Below are 14,065 nucleotides of genomic sequence, written 5' to 3' on the forward strand. Positions count from 1 at the left end.
CTCTCACAATCAGCCCCTATGGTGGACTGGGTTGTCAGGTTATGATGTTGGTAGGTATAGTTAATGCATTTTCAACATAAGACAGTTTTCAGCTCATGATGGGTTTATCATGGCGTAAACTTCATGGTTGGTACTGTCCTTTTTCCTTCCCTCCCCTCCCCTTTCCTTTTCTTTCCTTTTTTTGAGATGAAGTCTTTCTATGCTGTCTAGATGGTCTTGAACTCTTGGGCTCAGGTGGGCCTCCTGCCTCAGCCTTCTGAGTAGCTAGGACCATAGGCATGTGCCACTATATTTCATTTTAAATTCAGCATTTTCCTCTTCTCTTGTTGGACTTACTGCAACACGGGGCGTAGGGGGAAAAGACACAAATAATCATGATAGTGTCAGCCCAGTCATAAAGGTGTGAGCTCTGTTATAGAAACAGGTGGGAGCTGGAGAAGACATTTCTGAGGTGACATTTCACTAGGTGGGCAAGCCTGAGGGTTTCTGTCAGAAGCCTGAGGGAAGTTATGTGATCAAAGTTCAGACACGGAAAAGCAAACTGAACAGAATGGGTGTTAGATAATTCCAAACAACCCTCCTAGCTCTGTCTCAGCATTCTGTCTCAATGCTGAAATGTTCTTTTAGTCATCAGGGTCTGCCATTTTTACACACACTTAAAAAAAGCCCTTTTGCACTGTGATACACTTCCTGGGAGGTTTAAGGCAGGAAGCTGTTTTGATTGCTTATGCATGTTTGGCACCCAACCTAGACTTCAGGAATGGGTCTCAGAATACAGAACAGGACTTTTCATCAGGGCAGACAAGTATCGAGATCCTAAGTTTGCCTGTGTGAAGGACTGGAGGAAAATGTCGCAGGTAACCAGAGGCCATTGATTAATTGGTGGGGAGTGTGGTGCGGAGGTTCCCAGAGGGGCTGGCTCAATAAGGACCATTGGCACATTCATTCTTTAAATATTTGGAGTGTACACTACTGCCAGAGGCAGTGTTGGTATTTGGAATGTGACTGAACAAAGTAGACATGGTCCCAATCCTTCTGGAACTTTTGTGAAAGTGGCTTATGTGAATTAGCAAGCCTTGGCTGTTCATTCTGGCTTTTCCAAAGCCATTGGAAAAGCCAGAATGAAAAGAGGTAAGAATTTAGAGGCACTACTGGCTTTTGTTCACTGAGAAAACCTCTTCTGTATTCACGATGTTGCTTCTTTAGACTTTTCACGGAGTCAGTCAGTTAGGCTGTGGTATGCTCTTACATTTGAAAAAATGCTTCCAAATTGCTACTTTCCTAGAAACATCCCAGTTTGCCGCTAATCCTAGGCATTCCTGTGGGAATGCTAGAATGCCTTGGTGGCAATATCCACGAGCTTTTTCTTAAATGTTAGCAAATATATACTAATTCGTTTAATCCTTTTAAATACTCTGGATAATGGGCTGAAAGAATAACTACATAGGCATGGAAAACATTGTAATTAAGGGAAAGAGTAAAGAACTTCAAAGTTCATCTTCTTTGGGCTTTTGGTGTCTGAAAACTGTATCTAGTAAATGTCGACGTGTCCTGGTGGCAGGGTGGGGGTGGGGCAGTCAGTAGCTATCTTTCCAGGTGGTCTATGAATTTCCTTAATATTGTATGTAAATATTTGTTAAATATGGCTCCATAATTCTCATCTTGAAAGTCAAGGATCACTTCTTGAAAGTACTTCTATGAAGCACTTCTATGAAGGTGAAAAGGATAGTAGCATCTATGAGAATATTCATGTATAGTTTTGCATACTTACTGGAGGACATGAAGCAGTGCCACAGAACACCTTCCTGGGTGTCACAAATTCTGACCTCTAGCCCTAATTTCCTTATTACCAGCCACATGACCTTGTGCAAATCTGGGCCTCAGTTTATTTACCTTTGAAATGGGAGGAAACCACAGTTCATAAAGTTTTTGTATTAAACAGTCAGATGTATGTGGAAATGCCGTAGAAACAAGGTGTTATCTAAAAAGCAAGAGAACGTGTATTCTCCATACCTGTAGTTGGTGTATGTTCTTGGCCACTAGAGGGAGCTTTAGGACTCAGGGGAAAGAGAAGCCAAAGATGTCTATTCTTGAAAGCTTGAGGCCTCAATGAACTTCTTTAAAAAAAAAAAAAAAAAAAAAAAAATTGCATTTTATAAATATCCATTTAGAATTTTAAAAATTTATATAAAGGTATAAAAAAGAAAATATGACCACAGTTCCTTGTGACAGATTTTTTCCACTAATTACCTTATAGGATTCCTCTCTGGTAAATTTAGTGTGTAGAAAATCCTAGTGTTTATGTTGAATCCATTTTAAAGCAAGGGGGTGGGGGGAGGAGAAAATACAACTATCCAGAAGGGTTTCTTGGGAAGAAAGTACTTTCCTGTAGCAAAAACAATTCAGTATAAAGTCTCTGACACATGGCAATGTTGTTGGAGGATTTCATACCCAGGTAGGATGGAGAAGAATATTATCTAATGTTGGCTTTGGATTTCCTAATGGTGCCCTCTGAAGTCCTTAACTGGTGTGATTTTCTCATGCTTGGGTTAGAATGGATCTGTACTCATATAAAATAGTGTGACTTAACACCGAGGACCCCAGAATGGTCCGAAGGAGGCAGTATGACAGGGTGAAAGGTTCTGAACTTGCCTGTCAGGCAGTCAGAATGTTATGGATTCATTATGTGTTTAGGGGATGGCATTGGTAGCATTTGGGGTTTTGGTTTCTCCCTCTGATTCTGAACAATACCCCATCTCACACATACAAACACCATGGTCACATTGGACTTTCTTTGTTAAGTGTGGAACACCCAGTGCCCAGACTCAGGACCTAGATCATGAAAGGCAAAGTTCTTCAGGAGCACAAAATTCTTAAATTTATCCAATTTTCGATCCAAGTTTATTAGGAGAAGGTGGATAAGGATGTTTCTCTACCTTATAGCTCTTAGGGTTGTGTTTCAGTTCTGCGGTCAAACAAGTGCCTGCAGGAAATAGTGAACATCATTTTTCTTTTTTTTACATGCATTTGCAGGAAGCCACGTAAAAACTAAATTACTAATATATATTAGCAAACTGGTCAGTGAAGTTGTCAAAGCATTGATCTACCAAGTTTTCCTGATTCTAAGATATACTCCCACAAACCTTGCCCTCACTTGATTTAACTTTTTAGAAATAGGGATATGTCTGCATTGCATTTAAAAAAGCATCGACCACCCCTCCTGAGAAGCTGTTGTGAAATCCCTGGCATTTCCTGCAATCAATGGCCTTTTTGAATTGAGAAAGTACTCTAGGAAATACTTTATTTTTGTTTGGTTTATTTCTCACACCTGGATACCCAAAAAGCTCCCCTTCATGGCTAAAGTCAGGTTTGAGCTTTCACTGCATTTTTTGGTGTCTCCAAAGTCACCCCAGCAGGAAGGGATTTCTCTCTGTTGACAGAAAGGCAGGAGATTGCAGGTTTTGAATGCTGAAGCCCTCCTAGGCTTGTTCACGGCAGTTTATGAGAAACAGCTGCTTTTCCTTTGCCCTGGCTGTGTCTAGGGCTTTCCTCTCCATTCCCCCAAAGTCTAGTAACTAACTGAGACTAATCAGCTGATTTAGGTCACAACAGCAGAAGGCTTTGCCAGCCCATGTTAAGCATAGCTGTACCATGTTAGCAACAGGACATTTTCTAGAATAAGACAAACAGCTTAATCAGTGATTCCATGAATGATTACAATCTGAGTAATTTTCTCCTCGTTTTATTTTCCAGAGACTGCTGCTGCTGCTTAAAGCTTTCAGGTGGTGAAGGTTGGAAAGTGGGCAACAGAGTCACTGTTGCTTAGTTCAGAACTTCTCAAGTTTATGTATACATAGGAATCACCCAGGATCTAGTTAAAATGCAGAATTGATTCAGTAGGTCTGGGAGTGAGGTTGGAGATGGAGGAGCTGAGACTGTACATTGCTGAGCCTCTCCCAGATGATGCCAATTGGAGTTGGTCTTTGAACCACACTGAGTGGCAGACCCTACATAATTTATCTCTATTTCCTGTTTCAGGCTGATGCATAATGTTAGTAGGATGAAGAATTCCTTTTCTAATCTGATCCTTTAACACTCTCAGAAATGAAGAATGAATAAGTAATGATTTCAAAGCCCATGGAAAATCATGAGGTCACAGATTGTGTCTTCTGAATTAATATGAATTAATAATTAATTGGTAAGCTATGACTTTGAATTCTGTTATTGCAAATGAATTCTAATTTATTACAAATCAAAATATTGAGACTAGATCTCTAGAGGACTGATGCACACAGAACAGAATTAAGCAGATCTGGTTTTTCTTATGAAATTGCAAAGCAACTGTTTATTTGAGGTTATTTATTGTTGGCAAGCATTATGCTCTGCATTACATTTGAGCAGGAACATGATGGGGACTGAATGAGATTCTATGTGCCAATTTTTATTTTCTTTCTTTCTGCCCCTGCCCCTTTTTAAGTGCTGGGGATTGAACCTAAGACCTCATGCATACTAGGCAAACACTCTACCACTGAACTTCATTCCCCATCCCCCATATTTTGGCTCCAAATCATCTATTTAATCTTTCTCCTCACCTCCAGGAACCCATTCCAATTATTGCTTTTGCAAAAGAATGAATCTTCTTTAGGTGTGGAGAAATTTCAGGTTTTTCTTGAATATTTTCAGGACAGCTGCTTTTTGGAATTTCTGTACTGTTTTTAACATTGATTTGGCTCATTTTCTGTAGCTTTGGATCTGTCATCTCCACAGTTTGTTTTCTTGGTTAAACTTTAAGCTTGTTGTAGTTGGAGGTCACATGTTCTCTTTATAGAACTGGTAGATTAGAAGTGAACTCAAACTCACAGTACCATTTCCTCTTTAGTATTTGTGTTTCTATAAGCTGGCTTTGCTTGAAATACATTTGGTGATTTGGATTTTATACTTATATTTTTTCTTTGAACAGCTTTGAGTGTTAGAATGCCTTTCCTAATACTGAGTTGTTGGAATTGGAGTTCTCTTTCTGGTGTTTGTGTCTACTAGTCCAGCTTTATTCACAGGGGGCCAATTCCTTTGTCTCGAATAGATTACAGACAGTGTACATTGTTGGGTAAATGACTTGTTCAAGCCCAGGACTCAGGGTCCTCTGTGCTGTGGCATTGCCTCATATAGCAGAGTAAGCCTGTAACTCTTCAATTGAAGAATAAACTTGGGGCCAGGTTCAAAGCAGCTTTGCCAGAAATTCTATGAGCCAAGGTGAATGAAGTAGGGCAGTCACTGCTCATAAAGACGGCCCTACTTGATTACAGGGGTTTACGATTTCCTGCATTTCTTTCTTTCTTAATCCTTAAGCGAAATGCAGGATAAGGATTCATGATTACTCAAGAATTTTTCACACAAACAGATTATTCAAAACCAACATAGTAATACCTCCAATTCCTAAAATATTTATCTTTTCTTTCTTCAGTTCTTAACTAATGCAAAATTTTAAAACTGGCCAACTTGGACTTTACTCCTCCTTTCCTTTTAGATCTCTCTACCCTTCCTGTGCTTTGCTCCATGGGTGATCTGATCCTTCAGGCTACCTCTGTGCAGTATGGCTCTATGCCTGGGGCTGTTCATTGTCTCTTCCTTGCCCTCTTCCCTCATCAAAACTTGACTGTTTCTCCTGATTCTCTCAGCAACTAGTTTTATCCAATGTAACCATGGCTGCTAATAGATTCTGGTCCTCTTAGCAAATCTTTTTCATAATGTGTAGATAGCCATTGCTTTATATGCCTGCCTCAGCACCATTATTTTAAAATTAGGTTTAACATGTGTTTCCAGATGGCTCTTAGGTAATGGTTTTATAGTGGGAGGGGTGGGAGAGAATCATAATAAGATAGATCATGGATAAGAAACTGCTTTGGTCTGTGTCTCCCTTAACACAACTTCACACCACACATCTCCCTCATTATATAGTACTAGTACTGTTGTCTATAAACAATAATAATCGTTTTTATTATATGCGATTATTGTATCTACGTACTGTGTTTCAGGTACTGTGCCTAGGGCTTAACAGTTTTCTACTCTAATGTTCATAACAATCCTGTGATGTAGGAGGAATTCTTATTTTACAGATGAGCAAACTGAAGTTCAGAGAGGTTGGATAATTTATTTAGCATGGCACAACTACTTCATTGAAGAGAAAGGATTCAAACTGAGGTAAGTGTGTGTAACTGAAGCCTAGGTGACCTTCTTTTCTCTCATCAACCGCCAAAGAAGTCTAAGACCAGGGAGAGTCCCCAGATGGGCACTGCTACGTCCACCTTGCACACGGCCTTGCTACTACTTCCTCTAAATGTAAAAGCCGACCACCTGGCTTGTCTCTCTCCTCTCAGCTATCCATTCCCCACTTTTCTATGCTGAGAAAAGCTGCTTCTGGCTTCTGCATGCACAAGAATAACAAGTATCTGTTATTTAATTATAAGGATTTATTATGGAATGGGAGGAGGCATACTAACAAATCCCATCTGGGGCTAATTAAAAAGAACTGTATTCCTGAGTATATGTGGTTTTTCTTTTTTCAAGAGGGGAACAGATCCAGCAACATTTTGGCCCATGAAGCATGGCATGGTTTAATAGGAGCCAGGTGACTGAGACATCTCTGTGCTATTTCTGAGAAAGCAAGCTGGTCCATCACCTTTGATGAAGGAGAAATGAAATTTCCTTCCAGTGTTAGCTCTGGCAGGTGGATTTGTACCTGTGTCACATTTTTTAAATGGACATCCCCTATGAAAGTCTCCTTTTGGAACAGAGGAAATAAAAAGACATCAAAAATGCTGCTTTGGGAATAAGCGCATCAGTTTGCAAAATACTTACAGGGTTTCCCAGAGTGGCCACCCACAGAGGAAGCAACATCTGGTTGTCCTGTTGTCACAATGGGATAGCACAGTGCTTGGGCACAGGGCAAACAGAATGTTCCTTATGCCTAGAGGGAAGACACTTAGTTAGACTGGACCCCTAGTGATAGATCTCCTTGGCCCAGGAATATGTGAGTTGAGTAAGGTTGTAGGACTCTAGGTGTGTTAATTCTTTTATTTGATACCTTACCAATTGTGAAACAGGCACATTATCAGAAAAATATGAATCTCCAGAGAGATTTGTTGCATATTTTCAGATCATAAGTAGAATAAATTAGTATTTTTTAAGGCTATTAAAGAAACATTTCCATTCTTGGAACTATATTTAGTTGTTCTCTACTGGCCATGAAAGTTAATATTTATTCATTCATTCACTTGTGCATACATTTATTCATCAAAGGTCTACCATGCAAACTTGGTGCAGGCACATGTAATCCCAGCAACTTGGGAGGCTGAGGCAGGACAATCACAAGTTTGAAGTCAGCCTTGGCACCTTGAGGCCCCGTCTCAAAATAAAAAATTGAAAAGGGCGGGGGAAGTGGCTCATGATAAAGTGTCTCTGGGTTCAATCCCCAGTAACCCGCAAAAAAAGGTGTGACAGGTACCCCATGTATCAGGATCTGTGCTACATTTTTTTTTTTTTTTTTTTTTTTTTTGCGGTACTGGGGATCGAACTCAGGGCCTTAGTACTCTCGAGGCAAGCACTCTACCAGCTGAGCTATCTCCCCAGCCCTGTGCTACATTTTTGAGATACAGATATTATGGTTTAAATATGAGGTGTCCGCCAAAAGCTCATGTGTAAAACAATCCAAGAAAGTCTAGAGGTAAACATACTGGGTTATGAGAGATGTAACCTAATCAGTGCATTAATCCACTAATGTGGATTAACTGGGTGGTAAATATAAGCAGATAGGGAGAGGATGCAGAAGGTGGATCACCGGGTGGGGGACACTTTTGGGGATTTTGTTTTTCCCTAGTGAGCAGAGCACTCCCCCTCCCTGCTCCCTCTCTTTCATTGCTTCCTGTTTGCCATGTCCTGAACTACTTTCCTCCATCATGCCTTTGTACCATGATGTTCTATGGTGGAAGAACTATAGAGCTGGCCATCAATGAACCATCTGAAACCATGAGCCAAAATAAACATTTCCTCCTCTATGTTATTTTTCTCAGGTCTTTTGGTCATGGCAACACAAAGCTGACTACAACAACAGAGAAGAACAAGAGACACACTGAATCTACCCTCAGATATAGCTCACAAACAAGGAGAGATTCATAGAATTAAGTAATTGTGACTCAGTGCACTAATAGGATCCCTGAGAAGCAACACCTAATCAGCCTGCAGGCATCCAGGTAGGCTTCCTGGGGGAGGTGTCCTCTGAGCTGGGCTCTGCAGGGAGTCAGGAGTGTGCCTCCAGAAATTTGTATTTACATAATATCCCTCTGCCTTGTAATAAGAGAAGAGACTAAACTAAACAACTAAGTAGATATTATGTGCAGGGATGGAGACACTGGGGTGGTAAGTAAAGAATGAGAACTTAAATATTCAAACTGGAATGTTTAAGAGAGAGCACAGTCCAGTACGGGCTCTGGCTTCTGGTGGCAGAAGTTGGCTCTCTGTCACTTCCTAGGTGTATGAACCTGAGTAAGTTGCTTCGCATTTCTCAGATTCAGAACTTCACAGGGTCTTTAGGTTTCAATGAAAGAACATGTGCGAAGATCTTTGCTCAGGGCCTGGTTTATTTAAATATTAATAAATGTCAACTCTTATCACAATGCTGTTATTATCATCAGGGATGGTCTTTCATGATTAACCTTCCAAGTTCCCTGAGTTTTCTCTCCCTGAAGAAGATAAATAGAGAAATAAGGACAAAATAAAACTAAGGGTGTGTGTGTGTGTGTGTGTATGATGGTGATTATCGTCTTAATTAGAGTAGGTAGACTAAAGACTATCTTCCCAAGAACAAGAACACAATGTCCTTTTCTCCTTCCTACTTCCTATCACAAATCCTGCTTTCAACCTTCTGATCTTTTTGCTCGGAAAGACAAAAGCATTAGTGACATGCAGTTATAAAGTATAAGTAAGACAACTTTCAGGTATACTGCTCCCAAATAACATAAAATCCTCTTACTGTGAAACTCCTTTTAAAAGTACTAATATAATTCCCAGGAGAAAAAAAAAATGAGAGGAGGAGAAGGAAAAAGAAAAAAGATGAAGGAGGAGAAAAAGAAGGAAGAGGCCATGAAAATCAAAGGAGAAAGAATGTGAGCTAAGCCTGTGCTCTGACTACACGCAGGGATGGGAGATGAGGCTGTGGACCTCCCTGAGGGGTAGAGTTGAAACTGAGACCCCTTCACAAAGCTGAAACTGCCAACAGGCTATGCCTCCACTGAAGGGTGACTAGAAAGAAAATCTACACATACAAGGAATAAAAAGGAAGTGAGGCATAATTTATGTGGGTTTGGAACTTGATTTTAAACTGTGTGCATGACCCTAGAACTATTAGCTACAACTCCCAAGGTGAGAAATTAATATAAAAGATGACTTTAGGCCAGTGATACCCCAGGGAGTGATAACCTTGGAATACCTTACTGAAATAACCGCTCTGACCCATACACAGTTTAAGATAAAAAAAATGAATTCTCAGGGATAATGAAGGCCATTTACTATATGTAAGTCACCACTAGTATGTACTTAATATGATGACTTCAAATATAGTTCAAAGAGAAATCAATTGGACTATGAAAAGAAATTTAAAAATCTATACATAGTGGGTTTTAAAAAACTCTCCTAGCAAATGATAGATTAAAACATAAAAAGTACATCAGGAGTCTTCTTAAGAAAGTGAGGTCGTAAGTTGACATGGTGGAGATCTGGTCCTACTTTTTCTTCTACTAGTCACAGGTTCTCTGTTCTAGTGCCTAAGTCTTTGATCCACTTTGAATTGAGTTTTGTGCAGGGTGAAAGATAGGAGTTTAATTTCATTTTTATGTGGATTTTCAGTTTTCCTGGCACCATTTGTTGAACAGGCTATCTTTTCTCCAATGTATGTTTTTGGTGCCTTTGTCTAGTATGAGATAACAGTATTTATGTGAGTTTGTCTCTGTGTCTTCTATTCTGTACCATTGGTCTATGTGTCTGAGAAGTTATACTCCATTTATGCATGATGTATTAAAATTCATTCTACTGTCATGTATAACTAATTAGAAGAAATTTTTAAAAAGTTAATGAGGATATGAAGATTTGAATTTTCCAGTTAAATAGCTTACTCTAGTTTACCCATATGGAATCAAAAAACTGATTCCTTGTTATAAAATAAGGGAAATCTCATCAGATACCACTCAGTAACCTATAGAACATATTCTCTCACTACACTTTAAAAAATGTGAACTTGAAAAAAATACTTGAAATTACTCTCTAAGCTTAAATATTAAAAAGAGAAGGAAAGATACTTCTGAAGACTATTTGGTCAGTGCAACTGTCAGGAGAAGTTATGCTGCAATAACATATAGACCTGAACTATCTCAGCCTCTTAAAACAATGAAGGTTTATTTCCCATTCATAGTACAATTCCAGTGAAAGTCAGTTGGAACTCCATCCCACGTTTTCCTCCTGCTGGGCCCCACACTGGTGGATAAGACCTTCTGGCATATTACCAGTTGCAGTGGTGAAGAAATGGCATGTGGCTCTTAAGTTTTCTAAATATCACTCCCACTCATGTTTTATTGGCTCAAACCCAACCATTCCCCTGGCTGACTTCACAATGATAGGGATATGACTAGAAAACACTGGGCATGTTAGTGACCAGCACTAATGATTATTATAAAGAAGAAATAATTGTGCAAATGAGAAAACATTTACATTTAAAATAACGAAAATATAAAATATCACAACTTGTATTTGAAGTAATTATACTGTTAAATGATTATATTAGGAAAAGGAGGCAGAAAAGTAAGAAGCTAATTATTTAATTCAAGCAAATATCCCCCCTGATAAGAAAATATCCCTCCAATAGAGGGGAAAACAAAATAATAAAGAGATGCATCAATGCATTAATAAAACAGTAATAGAAAACAAAACACAATATAAAGAATGAAAATAAGAAATAAACCTGCTATTTTGTTGGGCTTCTCAGAGTGAGACTGTGAGATGATGAGTGAGTACTCAATGTGTTAAGGAAAAGCTCCTGGAGAAGCATGAAAGGGGGTAGTCAGAGGTGTTCAGGGCAAAGGAAACACATTGAGGGTGCCATTCCAGACCAGGTCCCACAGAGAACAGTTTGATCCTTATTCTACAGAGGATTTCTGAAGTAGGAAGTACACATGAGACACATCCCACTTGGGGGCTTCCCTACTTCCACAGCTGTCAGTTACCTGCATAGGTGGGCGGTCCTGAGGATGGTCCTCTGAAGCTGAGTTTCAGGTGCTGTTCATTGGAAGCAAAGCAACCCTGAATTTGGAAGAGGAGTTAAAGGGCACTGGAGAATCTGAATGGAGCATGGATGGTGTCCACTGCAATTGAGTCTTTGAAGAAATGAATAAAATAGACAAATTTTTAGTCAAACTTATTGAAAGAAGGGTCAGTAACCACAGACATTACGAATGAAAATAGGTCATAGCTACAGATGCCATTCAGATGATATGATGGCAGTACACTTGCAAAAACAGAGATGATCAATGTCATAGGAAAATGTGACTTATTAAAACTATCTCAAGAAGTAATAGAATCAAGAATAGAATTCTAATCAATTACAAAAAAGCAAATGACCATTAAAAACTTACCCTCACCCATCCCTTTAACCCAGGTCCGGCTGAGTTTGGCTGAATATTCAAGGAAGAGCTAATACCATACTGGTGCCAACTTTACTGAAGAATAGAAAATAAAGGAATATTCTACCTTATAAATGCATGAGTAAATAAAAGATTAGAAAATTAGTAAATGTCTTAAAATAAATTCTGATTCAAATAGGAATGTAAAGATGGTTGGGCATTAAAACTATTAAAAAAGAAAAGCCATGGGATTTTCTCAATAGCAAGTGATAAAACTCGGTAACTACTTATGATTAAAGCTGTTTTTTTTTTTTTGTTTTTTTTTTTTTTTTTAGTAAGCTCTGAGAAAAACAGGAATAGAAGGACACTTACTTAATGAAAGGTATTGTGTCTATTGAAAACCTACTACACACATTTTTTTTTTTTTTTTTTGGTGCTGGGGATCGAACCCAGGGCCTTGTGCTTGCAAGGCAAGCACTCTACCAACTGAGCTATCTCCCCAGCCCCTACAAACATTTTAAAGGATATAATGTTAAAACATTTTTCTTTAAAATCAGGAACAAAGATTCCTTCTGTCAATGGGAAAAAGAAAACAAAATAATTTAAGAAGAAAAGCCTGTCATTATTCATTCACAGGCAATATGACTATGTCCATAGAAAACCCAAGGAAATTTAGTGGGACCAATAAAGTTCAGCAAGATTTCTAGATAAATTATTAATGAACGAAATTCAAACAACTGGAAAAATAAAATTTAAATACATAACATCATATGAACATAAAATTAATGCATTTAGGAATATATATGAAATAATGTATAAGACCTTTCTAAAAGACACTTCTAAATGAATGACAAAATTGCTGAAGAAATTGAGGGACATACCATGTTCATTGTTATTATGACTTGGTATTAAGAAGATACCAATTTCTCTAGTTACCTTGCAAACTACAAAAAAATTCTCAATAGTTTTCCTGGAACTTAACCAGATGAACCTAAGATTGCTATGAAAGAGTATAGGCCAATTATAAAAAAGAGAGAGAGATAGAAGTTGGGTGGGAGAGGGTGTTGGAATTGTCTTACCAAATATGAAGTTGCTATAAAACTCTTGTAATTAAGATTTGTGGGTGTTATGACCAGAATAGACAGAACAGAGCCCAGAAGGTAATCCACATGATAACCCAAACATGACATATGACAGTTGTGGCACAACCACTCTGGAAAGGATGGTAATCTTGGGAAAAAGCAATACTAGAAAAATTGACTATCCATTGGGAAAACACATTAGATCGTGATCTCATACCCCAATCCAAAATAAGTCCCAGATAAATTATAAACCTTAGTATAAAAATTGAGTATGTAAACCTGGCAGGAAAAAAATTCCATTGGAGATTTTTATTATTTGGAGAATTTTTAAAGAATTCTTTTTTTGTGGGAGGGGAGGGTACCAGGGATCGAACTCAGAGGTACTTAACCACAGAGCCACAACCCCAGCCTGTTTTTGTATTTTATTTAGAGAGAGGGTCTCACTGAGTTGCTTAGCACCTTACTGTTGCTGAGGCTGGCTTTGAACTATGATCCTCCTGCATCAGTCTCCCAAGCTGCTGTGATTTCAGGCTTGTGCCACTATACCCGGCCATAAAAGAGAGTTCTTAAACAAGAGGAAAGCATAGATGAAAAGATTGATAAATATGACTCCACTAAAAAAAATAAAACCTCTGGATATTAATGGCAATTAACTGTTTGTGAGACATAAATATGTTCATACATGAAAAACAGCTAAGTTTTACTGTTCTGGAATACATAGTAAATCTACTAGGCTTTGTGCTATTATTTCATATATTGAGTATTTTCCCCCTCAATAATTACAACAGAACTACTTTTGCGGTGTGTTTTTTCTCTTTCAGAAAGAAAAAGAATGTCTTGTAGTTATGCATTAAATGATGCAATTCAAGGAGAAGGTTGTTATCTGAAAAAATACAACATGAAAATGAGTATTTCATTCTTAGGACAATTTGGCAGTCATTTTAATACAAGCATCTCATCTCTTCTATGGGAACGAGTCTTCATTTGTGTGAACTTTGTAGCTTGTGGTCTTTTCTTGGTAATGTTAACATGGAACAAATTCCTCTTGGTGACTTGCTTTGTGTGTCCAAGAATGCAGCTACTGGTGTCTCATAGGAATTTGAGTGCTGGCAACCCCCAGCGGGTCTGACACGCCACATTGCTGGGGACTGAACTGGTTAGTATGAAAACCAGGAGCCTTTTTCATACTCCCTTTTGACCCTGGGTCATCATTTTATTTTTTCATCTGGGTCCTTCCGTGTTTCCATGTTGCAGATTGTGGACCTCTATGTGAGACTTCTCTGAAATATGATGTAATTAGAAAAGAAACATTTGTAGGAA

The 14,065-nt window shown here is 38.6% G+C and overlaps 1 long non-coding RNA gene across 1 annotated transcript; it reads left to right on the plus strand.

Moving 5' to 3' along the window:
* Nucleotides 1-1,006: 1,006 nt before the first annotated feature.
* On the plus strand, nucleotides 1,007-11,886 carry LOC124959465 (uncharacterized). The gene is made up of 5 exons (XR_007103976.1): nucleotides 1,007-1,131; nucleotides 4,039-4,198; nucleotides 6,114-6,198; nucleotides 8,067-8,246; nucleotides 11,699-11,886. It is a non-coding gene; the product is annotated as an uncharacterized LOC124959465 (long non-coding RNA).
* The last annotated feature ends 2,179 nt before the right edge of the window (nucleotides 11,887-14,065 follow it).

Source organism: Sciurus carolinensis, chromosome 11, assembly GCF_902686445.1.
Source record: "Sciurus carolinensis chromosome 11, mSciCar1.2, whole genome shotgun sequence".
Classification (NCBI taxonomy): domain Eukaryota; kingdom Metazoa; phylum Chordata; class Mammalia; order Rodentia; family Sciuridae; genus Sciurus; species Sciurus carolinensis.